The 14,058-nt window shown below is 37.4% G+C and overlaps 1 protein-coding gene and 1 long non-coding RNA gene across 4 annotated transcripts in view; both read left to right on the top strand.

Moving 5' to 3' along the window:
- The window catches only part of LOC106793645 (RNA-binding protein Musashi homolog Rbp6), a 549,523-nt gene that overhangs the window by 28,638 nt on the left and 506,827 nt on the right, over positions 1–14,058 (top strand). The gene's annotated exons all lie outside the window — the stretch shown is intronic.
- Positions 1–14,058, top strand: part of LOC106793672 — a 100,264-nt gene that overhangs the window by 1,644 nt on the left and 84,562 nt on the right. The gene's annotated exons all lie outside the window — the stretch shown is intronic.

Raw genomic sequence — 14,058 nt, 5'->3', positions numbered from 1 at the left:
GTGAGTATTATGCGCCTTTGGGATTTGTAGTAGTAAATGTTAAGAACGATAATAGCGAAACGTTGTATTCGTGAATATATATATATATATATATATATGTGTGTATGTGCATTGGTTTAAGTAGGTGTATTAATGTACATAAATGTTACAAGAAAATGAGATCGAAATTAGATATAGTTATGATGAATATTAGTTACGTACGTAATCAATGTATGTATGGTATAGTATAACGATTATAATTTAACAATAGTAAACCAATTGATCGAATGTAACTTTAATAATGATTTGATACGGGATTTGCTTTCATGATTATCCGGACGAAGGTAGTTGAGAAAATTCGTTTTAAATTAGTATACTTTTCAATGGCAAATTTAGTTTTCTTCTATTTGCGTGTACATGGACTCTCATATGTGTAATAGTGTCGATCACATAGGGTGTAGTTGTTGCAATGAAAGTGGACAAGAGAGATCGCGCAGAAGAGAAGCGACGGAGCTTACCAAAGTTTAATTGCAACCAGTTACACCGTTGTTGATTACGGCGTTAGTTAGCTAACTGAAGTTGAGTAATTTATTTTCTACAAAGCATTACAGGAAGTCCATTGGCATAAACAAGGTGTCAATCAATGATATTCTCGTTGGGATTATATTCGTGCTTAATTATTTGTCGCATTTTAATTGCGTATTATCAAACACACAGTAGCGTTTTAATCGTTGATAGTAGATTTTCGATCAATGGAAAATCGTTGCATACGTTTTAAAAGGAATGCTTATAATAGTTGATAAACTTTCTATCAGAAAATCGTATTATTTCATTTTGCTTATAAAACACGAAATGGCGAACATATATTTCCTGTCATCTAAATATAGTTAGACACGGTTCTGTCGGACAACGGGAAAACGGCCCCCGATCATTCCATCCGCACGTCAGTTTTCGTTCACTTTGTGTGCACGATTCAACAACGAGAGAAGTATGGTTATACTTCTCCTTGACGTTGTCAAGAGCTCACCGTCGTCACGCTTTCCGATTTTCTGTTCTTCTCAAACTTACGTAATCGTGAAACTCAGAAGAACGATCTTTTCTACCAAAGGCGAGCAAGAACTTTTAGATTTTTACATTACTTTAACTTAATTACTTATAATCATTTCGATATGATAAACAAAAATAAATAATACAAATAAATAATCCTATTCGAATTATAGTTCAAAAGTCCGTTATGTTTACATCATTTTCCTACGATTCCACTTGTACGTAATGCAGAGTTGGTGTGATAATAAGTCAGTGTGTGACACATTCCTCCCCTCCTCCTCCCTTCGTACCATTGTACAAAGAGAATTATGCATTGCTTTCAATGCGTTAGTTTCAAGTTCAAGGATATATATCGTAGTCGTACGCAACTTTCTTCCTACACATGTACTTAAGTAAATATGTGCACATGCGCCTACGTGAGTACCCGTGCTTCTCGTTCTAAGGTTGCCAGTTATGTATGGGAATGCTGTTCGTGTAAGTAGATCGGCGCGAACTGGTTTTACGCAAAAAGAAGTCAACCGTATGTATGAACACTATACTACCGGCAATAACGTCTAGTTCTTCTTATCGAATATACTTGACGTTACAACACGCGTAACTTTTTGTAACGTAACTTGCTATTAGATTACATATTTTATAGATAATTTAACGAGCGCGAGTAAATATACGGTGAGCATTGGATGAGGGGGAGGGGAGAAGGGAGAGGAAAAACATAAAATAGAAATTGAACTATATTTACTGGTTACCTACTTAATTACAAAATCCTCGTAACGTGAAAATGATTGTCGAGTTTCTAAAGATTACTTCATAGTTCTTGAAACGTTTCCATAAACGTTCCGATTGTTCTACGAAGTGAATACAATTTTTTCTTTTTTTCTTTTTTTCTTTTTTTTTTTAGTTTTAATAGTTATCGCGTCATGTGGCCTGAGTCATCGCTTTTCATCTCACCGTGTCGCAATTAGCAATAAACGATCGTACATATTTGCTAATTTTCCATTCTTCGTATTTATGTATTGTATATGTGTGTATATACACGTTAGACGATACACGTGTTTCTTATTTATTATTAAAGATTTATTAATGGGAGAATGCTCATTCGATCGGAAAATGATCTGCGAATTAAACAATGTTATTAGAGAAGTTGATTAGAGAAATAATTATTTCCTTTATATTATGTAGATTGTTTTAAGTTCGATTAGAAATATTTAAACATTTTTTTGAATATCTTCGTTTTATCGTATTATTATAGTTACGATATTAATTTTACAGGAACAAGGATGGATAGTCTCGCAGGTGTTATTATTATTTATGCGTGATTTCACGTTAAATATTATCGTGCGTGAATCCTACAAATTTTATACACGAAAAAGGAAATAAAATAAAGTATGGAGTAGCGTGTGTGTGCGTGTGTAAAATTACGTTAAGTTGGGACGGATTAAACGGACGTCGTCTAATAAAAGCGATTAACCTACATATCGTATAACAGAATCGCATGTTTTGTAATGCCTTCCTTCTCTGCGATTCTGTTCAATGTGCCTGAAACAGCACGTTATTGTATTATATATAGGGTGTGGTGGCCGAATAATATTTAAATTCAAGCGCACGAAATGATTTTTTACGAAGAAATTAGAAATGAATATAGTAATAAAACCTTTTTTTATTCGTGGCTTAGTTTTGGAAACGGAGATTAATTTTGAAAAAATCCACTACATGCGATTACGGATAATTGTAAAATACGGTTCACTAAACGACGTATAAAATGTATTTTCGTAGGTGTGTTTAAACTCGTACGTAAAAATGATATTTTATATTTTCGTTTGATTTTTTTTCTCGAACAAGTAATCACTTCGTGGTCAATTGTACCCATTATTCCATCCGTATCATACGTTTTGATGAACGATATTGTAAAATTTGATTTATAATATTATAAAACAATGGTGAAATATTATTTTAGTTCGATCTGTTCAACGATGTAAATGATTTGCAAGTAATTCGATGAAATACGAGAGATATAATGTCGAATTGCTCGAAACTTGTTAAAAAGGTATTATATTATTATCGAGAAAGAACGAAAAAGGTATTAAATAGTAAAAGCTCGTTTAATGTCTTTTCGATGATAGAGAAAATCGACGAAAGGACATATATTTACGTAGAGATAAATTTACGTGGAAGTTGGTTTGTCTATGCAACGTCTGCCAGGGATAGTTGCAAATCGATCGAATTCCATTGCAACCGAAGGTGTGTTCGTAGACAGTCGGTAAATTCAAAGGACTACATCGGTATAACCTTTACGACTGGCCATGAGGGAAATGGCTACTCTACACTCGCCAAATTGAAAGTTACATAATTGATTCGGTTACCTATCAAGCATGCCGTGGTACCAGCTGTTACAAAGTATTGTGTTAAAACTACTTTCGAAATGGTTGATCAGGGACAACTTGATCCGAATGTAAGGCTATCTATTTCAACAAACGAAATTGTTTAACGATAACTGCAGGAAGGTTTAAAACGAGGGAGTTAAGAGTACATTTTAGTTGTTCGCTTTTGTTTTTACAAAACCAAAAATCAGCTAAACGAATGGAGAACAACGAATGAGCAAAACATACATAAATTCCCGGGGAATTTCTTCTTTTCTTTATTTTTTATTCGATCGTTTTAACAAACTATCGATGGGAACGCGAACGTTTTAAAATTGATTTGTTCTCAAACACACGTGCAAATGGAAGAATTAAAAGGTTTACTTTAAAGATAATCATTGCTTCAAATTCAGATAGGTAGAACATTATCCGAACGGTAACGTCCACGCTTTAATGGCACTTCCATTCGTTCTCTTCCTCTCCCTCTCCCCCTTCCTCTCCATCATCCTCTCTCTCTCATTCGGTTTATTTGAAATCTACTCTATTTCAATAGCCACTGCTATTTACTCTCGGCACTTGTGTAAAACGATAAAATCATAACGCCGTTCCATAATATCATCGTATATGCAGTGATTTAATTCAACGCAAACTCTTATCCTCTAGCTGCGATAACATACTACTCGTTAGAACGAACAGAGAGAAAGAGAGAGAGAGAGAGAGAGAGAGAGAGGGGGGATGGGATTCTATCTTTCAGGAATGAAAGAAAGAGACGGAGAATAGTATGATCTCTTGGTCCACCGGGACGTTTTCTCCGAATTCACTCGTACCTGAGTATCGTTCCGTAGCCACAATAGGTGGTGGTCAGTCGTCTTCGGTCCATTTCACCAATGGAAACGACCGACACACTGTGACTAAAATTTAATTGGCGAGGGACTGTGTATTTGAATTCCGTCTCCCGTTCTCGTAGTTTTCCTTTCACGCATATCCCCCATCCCCTCCCCCTCCTCCTCCCTCCCCCACCTTTCCCCATCCACCCCCTATTATTTTTTTCCTTTCTTCCCCTTTCTTCCTCTTCTTTCTCTTTACACTTCACCTTCATCGTTGTGCCGGGCGCCGATAAAAATTCAAAACAGTTCATTGTATTCAAATTTGGTCGTTCGTACTGATGCACAGAACAGTCTGGTGTTTTGGTATAACGATCGGAACCGTTGGCAATATAAAAGTTGACCGAAAGAGAAATAGGGGGAGTTGAGGTAGGAGGAGGAGGAGGAACAGGGGGAGAAGGAGAAGGAGAGCAGAAGGCGAGTTTGGAATGATCCCGAAGAGAATTCGAATCGAGTTAACTGGCCGTTCGACGTTTCATCGTGTAGTATGCACAAGACCGTTTGATAGGACGAACCTCGTCATTTTCACGCTCCATCCCTCTCGACGATCGATGATCATCCTCTCTCTCTCTCTCTCTCTCTCTCTCTCTCTTTCGATAGTTCTCCTCGTGGCTGCGATTTTCAATGAACGTTTGTATGTACCACTCCTCCTCCACCCTTTACTCCCAGTCCACTCCTCCACCCCGGTTGACAGGAATAAATTGCTCTAGCAATTTCGTTGTCGTATAAGCGAATGGAGCAACAACGACGACGACGACGACGACGAGAGATCGGCTCAATAATCATTTCATTGATTGAAATAACTAGATCGAGGAGATCAATTCGATATTTTATTTTATTTTATTTTATTTTATTTTATTTTCATTTCCGAAAGAAGTATGATGAAAATAATGACAAAAAAAAAAGCGAAAAAGAAAGAAAGAAAAATAAATACACGGGGTGGGGGTGGGGAAGTTAAATAAAGAGGAACAAATAAAATGGTTTTGGAATTTTCAGCGATTATTCGAAAGTCCGATATTTCGATTTCGTCGAGCCTTGGAGCCATTTAAGGACAACGACGACGGTATGACGATCGGTTTTAGAAAGAGAGGGAAAAAGAAGAAGAAGAAGAAAAAGAAGGAAGAGTAGTAGGAGGAGGATGAGGAGAAGGAGGAACAGTTCTGGTGGACAAGATTTAGGCTTAAGCTTGAGAAGAGGGAGGAGCGGGTAGTAGCGGTGTTGGTTTGAGTTCGATGAGTGAAACAGAAATAGGCTACAAGAGAGAGGGTGAGAGTGAGGGAGGGAAAGAAGGAGAGAGGGTTGGGGATGGGTTGGGTTCGCCGGCTTACCGCTATTGATTTTTCCCGCCAGACTCGTGGCTTCCTCGTTGCACCTTTGCTTTTCTCTCTCTCGCTCTCTTTGACGTGAACGCGCGCGCGTCCTTCCTCTCCGTCTCCCCCCTTCACTAACCCCCCCCATCCCTCCCGCACTCTTCCCCTCGTGTTCTCTAGTCGCCTCTCGCGGTCTTCCTCGTTCGTCGTTCTCTACCATTTTCCAACGGCCCCCTCCTCCTCCCCCTCCTCCTCCCTCCTCATTCATTCTCTCTTCAACGCACTCACCCCCGGAAATAGCTTCTCTCTTTTTCTATCTATTCCCTCTCTTCTAACTACCCTGCACCTTCCGATACTACTCTTCCAAGCTGCATGTACATACGTTCGTGTGTGTGTGTATGTAAGTTCTCTACCTCTGCATGGTATTTCACGTTCGCAAATGTATACATACACCTAGCCATGCGGCGTACATATTCTTTTCTATACTTTTTCCTTCGTTCCAATAAAACTGTATACGTATATGTATTATAGTCTATATAAAACTATGCACGAAGGTATATACACCTATGCCTGTATGCGAGTGTTGTGTTTTTTCTTCAGTAGCGATGGTGGTAATGGTAGTAGTAGTAGTGGTGGTATGGTGCGCGCACGTGCACGAGTGCTTCTAGTAACACTTTGTAGAAAAGAGTGAGGGTGTGACGACAAGAGGCTGACGATGCTGATTCTCTCGCCTATGTCTCGACCGAAGTACATCCGGATCTCTCGAGATCTTGTCTTCTTCTCTTTCTTCTTCTCCTTCTTCTTCTTCTTCTTCTTCTTCTCCTCCTTCGTCTCATTCTTCTTTTCTCTTTCTTTAGACACTTCTAACCGAACTGTTTTATGCTCAATTGTCGCCCGCAAGAAATAATGGTCGTGTCACGAGTTTATCGAGATTGTCCTAGATCGAAAGACCATGTAAGAGAACGAACATTCATCTTCTTCTAAGGAAATGGATACCTTTAATTATTAATTTTACATATAGGTGTCCGTTGTATCTGCGTTTCATGACGATAATTTGTGCTTCGCGAGAAAAGACAAATTTTCCTGCGAACTTATTATCCGTTATATCGTTTTTTTTTTTAAATTTAAAGTCGTGCTACGATTGCTTGCTTTTTTAAAGGAAAAATTCGAATAATTGTCGAGAATAGTAGGTCATTGCGATATTAACGCTCGATTTTGTAACGTTATCGAAGAGTTTGCCACCTTCGACCTATCTGTCGGTTAATCAAATCCAGTCTGGACCATTTATCGGCTTTCTTCTTGGCCTTCTTCCTCGTATAACTCGAGATGAAGCTTAATCTTTCGCGATTTGTTATCTCTTAGGTTTAAACGACAGATTTAAGAACGTTTTCTGACGTGCATACTCCTTCACCCTCTACACCCACCGCGTAAAAGTGGATAAACACAAATAAAACGGAGATCGCGTAAGCTTTTCGTAGAATCTCAAGTTCTTTCTTTTTCATCACCAGTTATATTACGTTGGACACGAGAATGACTCTCAAAGATAAGTTTCGTTCGTCGATAATTTTAAACACTTGCATCGACGTTTTTTGAAATAATCAAAGATTACGGTTAAAAAGGAAATGCAGAGTAAGACAAACGTTTCACTTGACTTGCATAACTTACTCTTTTTTCTTTTTTTTTTTTCTTTTTATCGATAATTAATCATACAAATATTATTTTATCTCTCTCTCTCTCTCTCGTTTATTTCTAACAATAATATATAAGATTGTTTTCGTTTTATTTCTCATACGAGAATCAATATTCGATAGTAATATTAATAATGTAATTATTAATATATCCGAGGATGCAAAAGAAAAAAAAAGAAAAATATAATCTTCGTAACAATTTGTTCACAGACAGACGCGTAACATCTTGATAATCGTCTTTGCATTTTATCTCGCGTCTCTGGTTTGCGCGCGAATATTTATATTAGAGATTATATAGCTAAGAAGGAAGAATGTTTATTCTCATTTTTTTTCATCTCCCCTAAGTAACACGGTCGCGTCTCTACGTAACGATAACGTCGAGTACACGTTCTACACAGCATGTAAGAAGAAATTGTGTGCACTCTTAAATGAAAGAGATTAATCTTGTAAAGTTTGTCGAAAGTAAATACACGAGAGAGAGAGAGAGAGAAAGAGAGAGAGATGACGACTTTATTCGTAGACAGTAATATAATAAAATAATATAAAAAATTAATATAATAAAAAGTTAGAATGAAAACAACGAAAAATGTTGTTTTTCCTGCAATTAAATTTATCTTAAGGATTGATTTTTCGACGATTTAAAATATCGTTCGATATATGATAGGAAGTATAGAATAAAAGGTGTATAAAGATTAGATCTAAAACATTTGATAATTCTGAATGAGATTGTGATTCTAAGATATCCAGTAATTCGAAAACAACAATGCTTCTTCATTCTATTCGTTCACATTTTTACAATTATGTGGGGCATTCCCCGTTCTTTCCCTTCCCTTTTTTCTTAACTTTATCGAAATCCCCCTACTCTGACGTATATTTCAAGAACGTTCGATTTGTACACCTAACCGAACAAAGTTCTCACTAGCAATAAGAATAAACTATCCCATAACGTTTGTTTTTTTTTTATCTGATAACGCCGGATGTCATTACAGTCGACCAACCAGGAACGTTCATTTACATCTTATCGCTAATACACGCACACATACAGACACACACACGTACTAATCCTATAATTTAGTTACAATAAATAGATCTATATCCTCGAGGCTTATACTTACGAAATAAATATAAATAATGAACAAATGAGTAATAAAAATATAAAAAAGGAAACATTCATAGTCGTACATATTCATAGAAAGACAGAGAGAGAGAGAGAGAGAGGGAGAGAAAGAAAGAGAGAGAGAGAGTAGGCTAATATCACCCGATCTTTCTCTGCATCTCTCTGTACATTATTCGAGTAGAGTATTAGAGGTAGACAGTTCTCTTTTCTTTTTAGTTTGTCGTTAAAGCACCAAGAGAAAGAAGGAAGATGAGAAATAGATGCTAAGGGGGAAGACAAAAAAAACGAAAAAAGCGAATGAAAGTGGACCGTGTGATTTCTACCTTCGGCCGGAATCGTTATAGATGGTGTGTAGGTATAAACGAGCAATTTGATCGGACACGATAGCGATATATGGCGCGATATTGCTAGAGGATGATAAAACAAGAAAGAGAAGAGAAGAGAGAGAGAGAGAGAGAGAGAGAGAGAGAGAGAGAGAGAGAGAGAGAGAGAAAGAAAAAGAGAGAGGCAAATAGATAGAAGAAATAGAGAGAAAGAATGAAGAGAGAGTATCGATATCGAATTTATCCCTCGTTCTCGCTCCCCCCCCTCTCTTCTTTTTCCTCTTTATCGTTCGCTTCCACCTCCTCCACCTCTTTTTTTTTGCTCTTATTGCTTCGGAATTCCGAGGGAGAGAGGGTCAACGATCTCTCCAGGGATTTTCAGAGATCCGACAAGTCGAAGCACCGCCGAGACTCGTCACGACTCAATTCGCTGCCCCGATGAAAAAAAAACACCATAGAAAGAGTGTGAGAGAGAGAGAGAGAAAGAACACGAGTGTCTTCTCGTGCTGGCCAAAGGTGCTGCCTGACCACCTACTTCGATCTTTCTACATCCAAGCTTTATTGTTTTCTTTCACGATTCGATGTACAAAGTGTGCAGTATCCTTCTCGTTACCCTATGTGTTCAAATTTATAATATTATAATTTATTGATTGACTGGCGGGGGGGGGGATTGATGGGGAAGCGGATGGTGATGCAGCTTTTATTCATTCAGAAAAAAAATATTACAGATAATATGGTAATATTGTTTTTAATTGTAATTGTAATTAATAATTTAATTAATCGTTAATTATTTTTATTGTTGTGTGTTGTTTATAGTAATCAACGCGTTTTATACTACTAATAATTGTTGTCTTGGCGAATTAACGATCGTGATCCTTTCGCTGCACTTTTTTTCCTTCCCACCAAAACTAATTCGCAATAATTTTCATTAACAAGGTTTATAGAGTTTACTCAATGTGAAGAGAATAAAAAAAAAAAGAAAAAGCTGTTCCTATAACAAAGTTATTAGCGTTGCGCGTTATACGTTTGATGATTTCTTTTTCTTTTTTTTTTTTTTTTACTCTAGTAAATTTCCAGAGCGAGTAAGTCGAGTCGAGTGAACGAGTTTAGGGGGTGTGCTTTTTTATTTTCCCCTCTCCCCCCTCCCCTTTTCCACATTACGTCGTCCTTCTTCGCGTATAAATGCGGAGAAAACGGCTTGCCGTTTCTGCAAAAACGTTTGCGTCTTTCTGGGTTCTTTGCAAGTATGTTGTATATCATAAATATATACACACACACACACATCCAGACGCACACGTACGACCACGTAGTAGAATAGGTGGAGGAACGGCGCATACTGGCGTAAAAGTTAAACGCCGAAGTTCTTCTTCTTCCTTCAACATTCTTCTTCTTCTTCTTCTACTTCTTCTTCTTATTTTCCTTTATTTTTATTTTTTTTTTTATTTTTTTTTATTCACCCTAAGCGCTCGCACTGGCCTTTTACGAGCCGCGTGTCCTATTTTACGTACGTGCGTGTGTTTCTAATGTCTGTTCGCGCAGGTCCCGCAATCCTCCTTTAAAACTTTGTATGCGTTTCCGTGTAAAGTCTATATATCCATTATGCCATGTTATATATATCAGTCCGGTAAGAGGACTGAAAACTTGGAGTATAATTTTTTCCTTAACGGAGAAACCGCGACTTATGAGTAATACTACCTACCTACCCACCATGGCCCCGACCACCATGTTCGTTAAGCGGTGGTAACTTCTCTTTCTCGGGAATGGATTACTTTCTTTTTGTTCTTTTTTTTTTTTTTAATTTTTTTTTTATATACTCTCGTTTTATACTACTCGTTTCCGTCCAGTAGTTTTAGTTTTAAATCTCCTAGCTTGCTTCATTTCTCGGATCTTCAAGTTTCTCTTTCGCGTTCATCCTTCATTTTATTTCGTTCTTACCTTGTTTTTTCTTTTTTTTTTTTTTCTTTGTATCAACATATTTGTTCCATCATCTTACATTTTAATTAATCTTCGTTTCCTTTACACACATTTCCTATTCAATGATACAAATTGAAAAATGGGATTGAATTAATTTCATATTTTCTTCATGTTATTTTTTTTTCTTTTTCATTCTCGTTTAATAAAAATATAATAATGATAATAATAATAATAATAATTTGTGTGCGAAAAGATATATTCGAAATTTTGGAAATAATTTTAATTATGAAAGACCAATGAGACGCGATGATCGAGCACGCTTGAATCGATCATGTCGAAGGACACACACACACACACACACACACAGAGGAGTTCGAGGGTCCGTTTGACCCCGGCCCTTCGCTCTAACATAAGCCACGATTATCGATCTGTCACGACGACGTACCCTTTGGGGACCGAAGGCTGTAATTATAGAGCGACAATCGTCCAAGCAACGCGTACCACCCTGCGAAGGCTTATTCAATTTGCCCTGCAAGTGTGACTATACATTACTAGGCAATCCAATTAACAGGTTCGATTAAATAAACCGATAATTACCTGAAAATGAAATATATTTGCCGTGCACTCACTCTTTCTCTCTCTCTCTCATTCTCATTCTCACTTTGATACATTTCGCTTCCACATATTAATATTCATTATCAGAATACAACGTTTCGTTCTCGTTATAAATCCGATGAACTCGTAATAATAACAAATCTTGAGAATGTAAATCGTTAATGTTAACGCAGTCATAACGTAACGCACGAATTATTGAACAAATAGAACACAAAACAATAATTAAAATTTTATTAAATTAGAGATGCAAGCAAAATGAAGATGATAAAGAAAAATAGGAACAAAACATTCGTAATATGATGTCGCGTTAACTATTCGATTCGACGAATGAAAATGTTTCATTAACATCGTTTATTTTTCTTTTTAATATATAAATCATTTTGCACAAGTCGTGTGAGGATTATTTCGTAATAATATATTCGTTCTTTCGAAGAAGATATTATTATTTCACGCACACGAAAAAGAAATGCATCGTACGAGAATGATTTGGAAAGGTATGAATTGAACGGAAAATGGAATTTTATTAACGAATTTAGATGAAAATTCGTGCTAACAATTATTAAAATTATGCAAATTCTAGTCTTACATATTGCAATAAACTGTTCGTTCATGGGTGAACGCGTACCAATGCTGAATATCTCTCTTACTTAGATCAAAAAGCTAATAGGAAAGAAAATGGAGGAGTTGGATAAGAGTCAGTGGTAGGATGTTTAGCTCATCAGCCACGTGTTCGCCCACACTCATTCATTTGTTCTCAGTTGCCGACAGTTCGACTCAAACGAGATTCTGTGAACAACCGCAGCCCACCTAATTCCTAACACATATAACTATATATATATACATATACACATATATATATGTATATTTCAACCGTACGTGTCTCCTCTTTCAACGTTGAGATGCCTCCGCGAATGAATCATGATAAATGATGTTCGATGATGATTAATCATATTTCTCTTTCCTTCATTCGTTTCAGGTGTATATGCTCTGCGAGTCTCACACGACGTTTCTTTTTTTATTATTATTCCTTTTTTTCTTCTATTAAAATATCAGTTAATTCTCGTATTTTTAATTTTCAAATGAATAACACGCTGATTACCCGTTACATTGTACAATCAGTAGTGGATAAATCTTTTTCTGTCGTAATAGAGTTATCGTAAACAATGATTCATTTTGTCATTATCTTAGATAATACACGAAGGTAGCATGAGACTTTAGTTTTTTCTTTTTCGAGACAATGAATTTCCTACTGATTATTTCAACTGTATTGCATCGCACGTGAGTTCGCATTTAAAATAATTGATAAACACTAATTGTAAGAATTTATATGGAGTATGAAGCTGAGAAAATCGAATGCACGTCACTCGAGGTAACAGACTACGATTACATATTTATGAACGTAGTAGGAGAGAAAGAGAGAGAGAGAGAGAGAGGGAGATACCCAAGAGATGGAAAAAGAAATTAAATGGAAATCCCAATTTCGTTCCAAGAAGAGTAAGAGTCTAAAGAAAGAATAGGAAAGATGGTCGAAACGCAATTTAGGCGGACGTAGATATAGATGTCAAGATGTTTACTATTAGTTGGACTTGTTCCAAGTCTAGCCAGCTTACTATGATTTCCATAGGTAACTATTTCTCTTTCTTCCATTTTTTTTCTTCCCTCTCCGCATCTGCGTCTCTCTTTTTCTCTTTACTTCCAGAATTCTTCTCTTTTACCGATTCATATTTTCCAAATATACAAACAGCGACTCGGAACGTGTCAAGAGATTCGAAATTCGAACTTCGTCATTTTGCAGGGTTTTCATGTAAACAGAGAAATATATAGATAGATAGAGGAGAAGAGAGAGAGAGAGAGAGAGAGAGAGAGAGAGAGAGAGAGAGAGAGAGAGAAAATCAGAAGAAGAGAGAGAAAGCGTTAATAATGCTTTTAGTTGAATGATAAAGGGGTCGAAGTGTCCGCATTCACTAGTTAGTACGCTCGAGGAAACTTTCCTTACAGATTCCTATGCAGCTCGAGAATACAGTACTTGATTGTACATATAGTATTCGATACGGTAAATTGGAGAACTCCGTTATGATTCTCGAGTGTTTCGAGTGTGATTCGAAGAAACACCGTAGGTCCTCCGGTCGAGGGTTTTCAAAGATCTCGATCCTTTCAACCCACAGGAACAAGAAGAACAAGAGGAAGAGGGAGGGGGAGAGGGAGAGAGAGTTGTTTCTCTTTTTGCACGGCTTTACCTTCAACTCGCCTCTTCTTCTTCTTCTTCTCCTCCCACTCTTCTTTATCTTCGACCCTTCCATTTCTCCAACTCCTCTACAGGTTCTCCATCCAGCAACTACGATGGTGCACCCACCACCACCACCACCATCACCACCATTGGCGGATTCTCTCTCGGCAAAATCTCGCCTCTCTTCTCTACAGCAAACAAATATACCCGACCGCGAATAACAGCGCCTTTATCGTTCCCGGGAAACGATTTTTGCCCCATTTAACTTTGATTATAAGTCGTCTCGGATTACACGCGGCAACGTTAGCCGGTGGGTAGCTTTAAGGAGTAAAATCATTGCCGGAAATCTACGAACTTTTGCTACAATTTCGTGACTTCCTACACCCGCTTGAAAATTCAACGAGTCCTCCCCACCCTTTCCCCCTCCATTCTCCCCCTTTCTCCTCTTGTGAACTTTGCCATCTCGTCGTTTCGTCACTTCCTTCCTCCGACCAATAATCCGATCTCATTTGCCTCTCTCTCTCTCTCTCTCTCTCTCTCTCTCTCTCTCTCTCTCTCTTTCGCGTTCCTTTCGCCATTCCGGAAAACATCTTTTCA

This window comes from Polistes canadensis, unplaced genomic scaffold (assembly GCF_001313835.1).
Source record: "Polistes canadensis isolate GaletaPanama2010 unplaced genomic scaffold, ASM131383v1 scaffold_1, whole genome shotgun sequence".
NCBI lineage: Eukaryota > Metazoa > Arthropoda > Insecta > Hymenoptera > Vespidae > Polistes > Polistes canadensis.
This window is presented reverse-complemented; position numbering and strand designations above follow the sequence as displayed.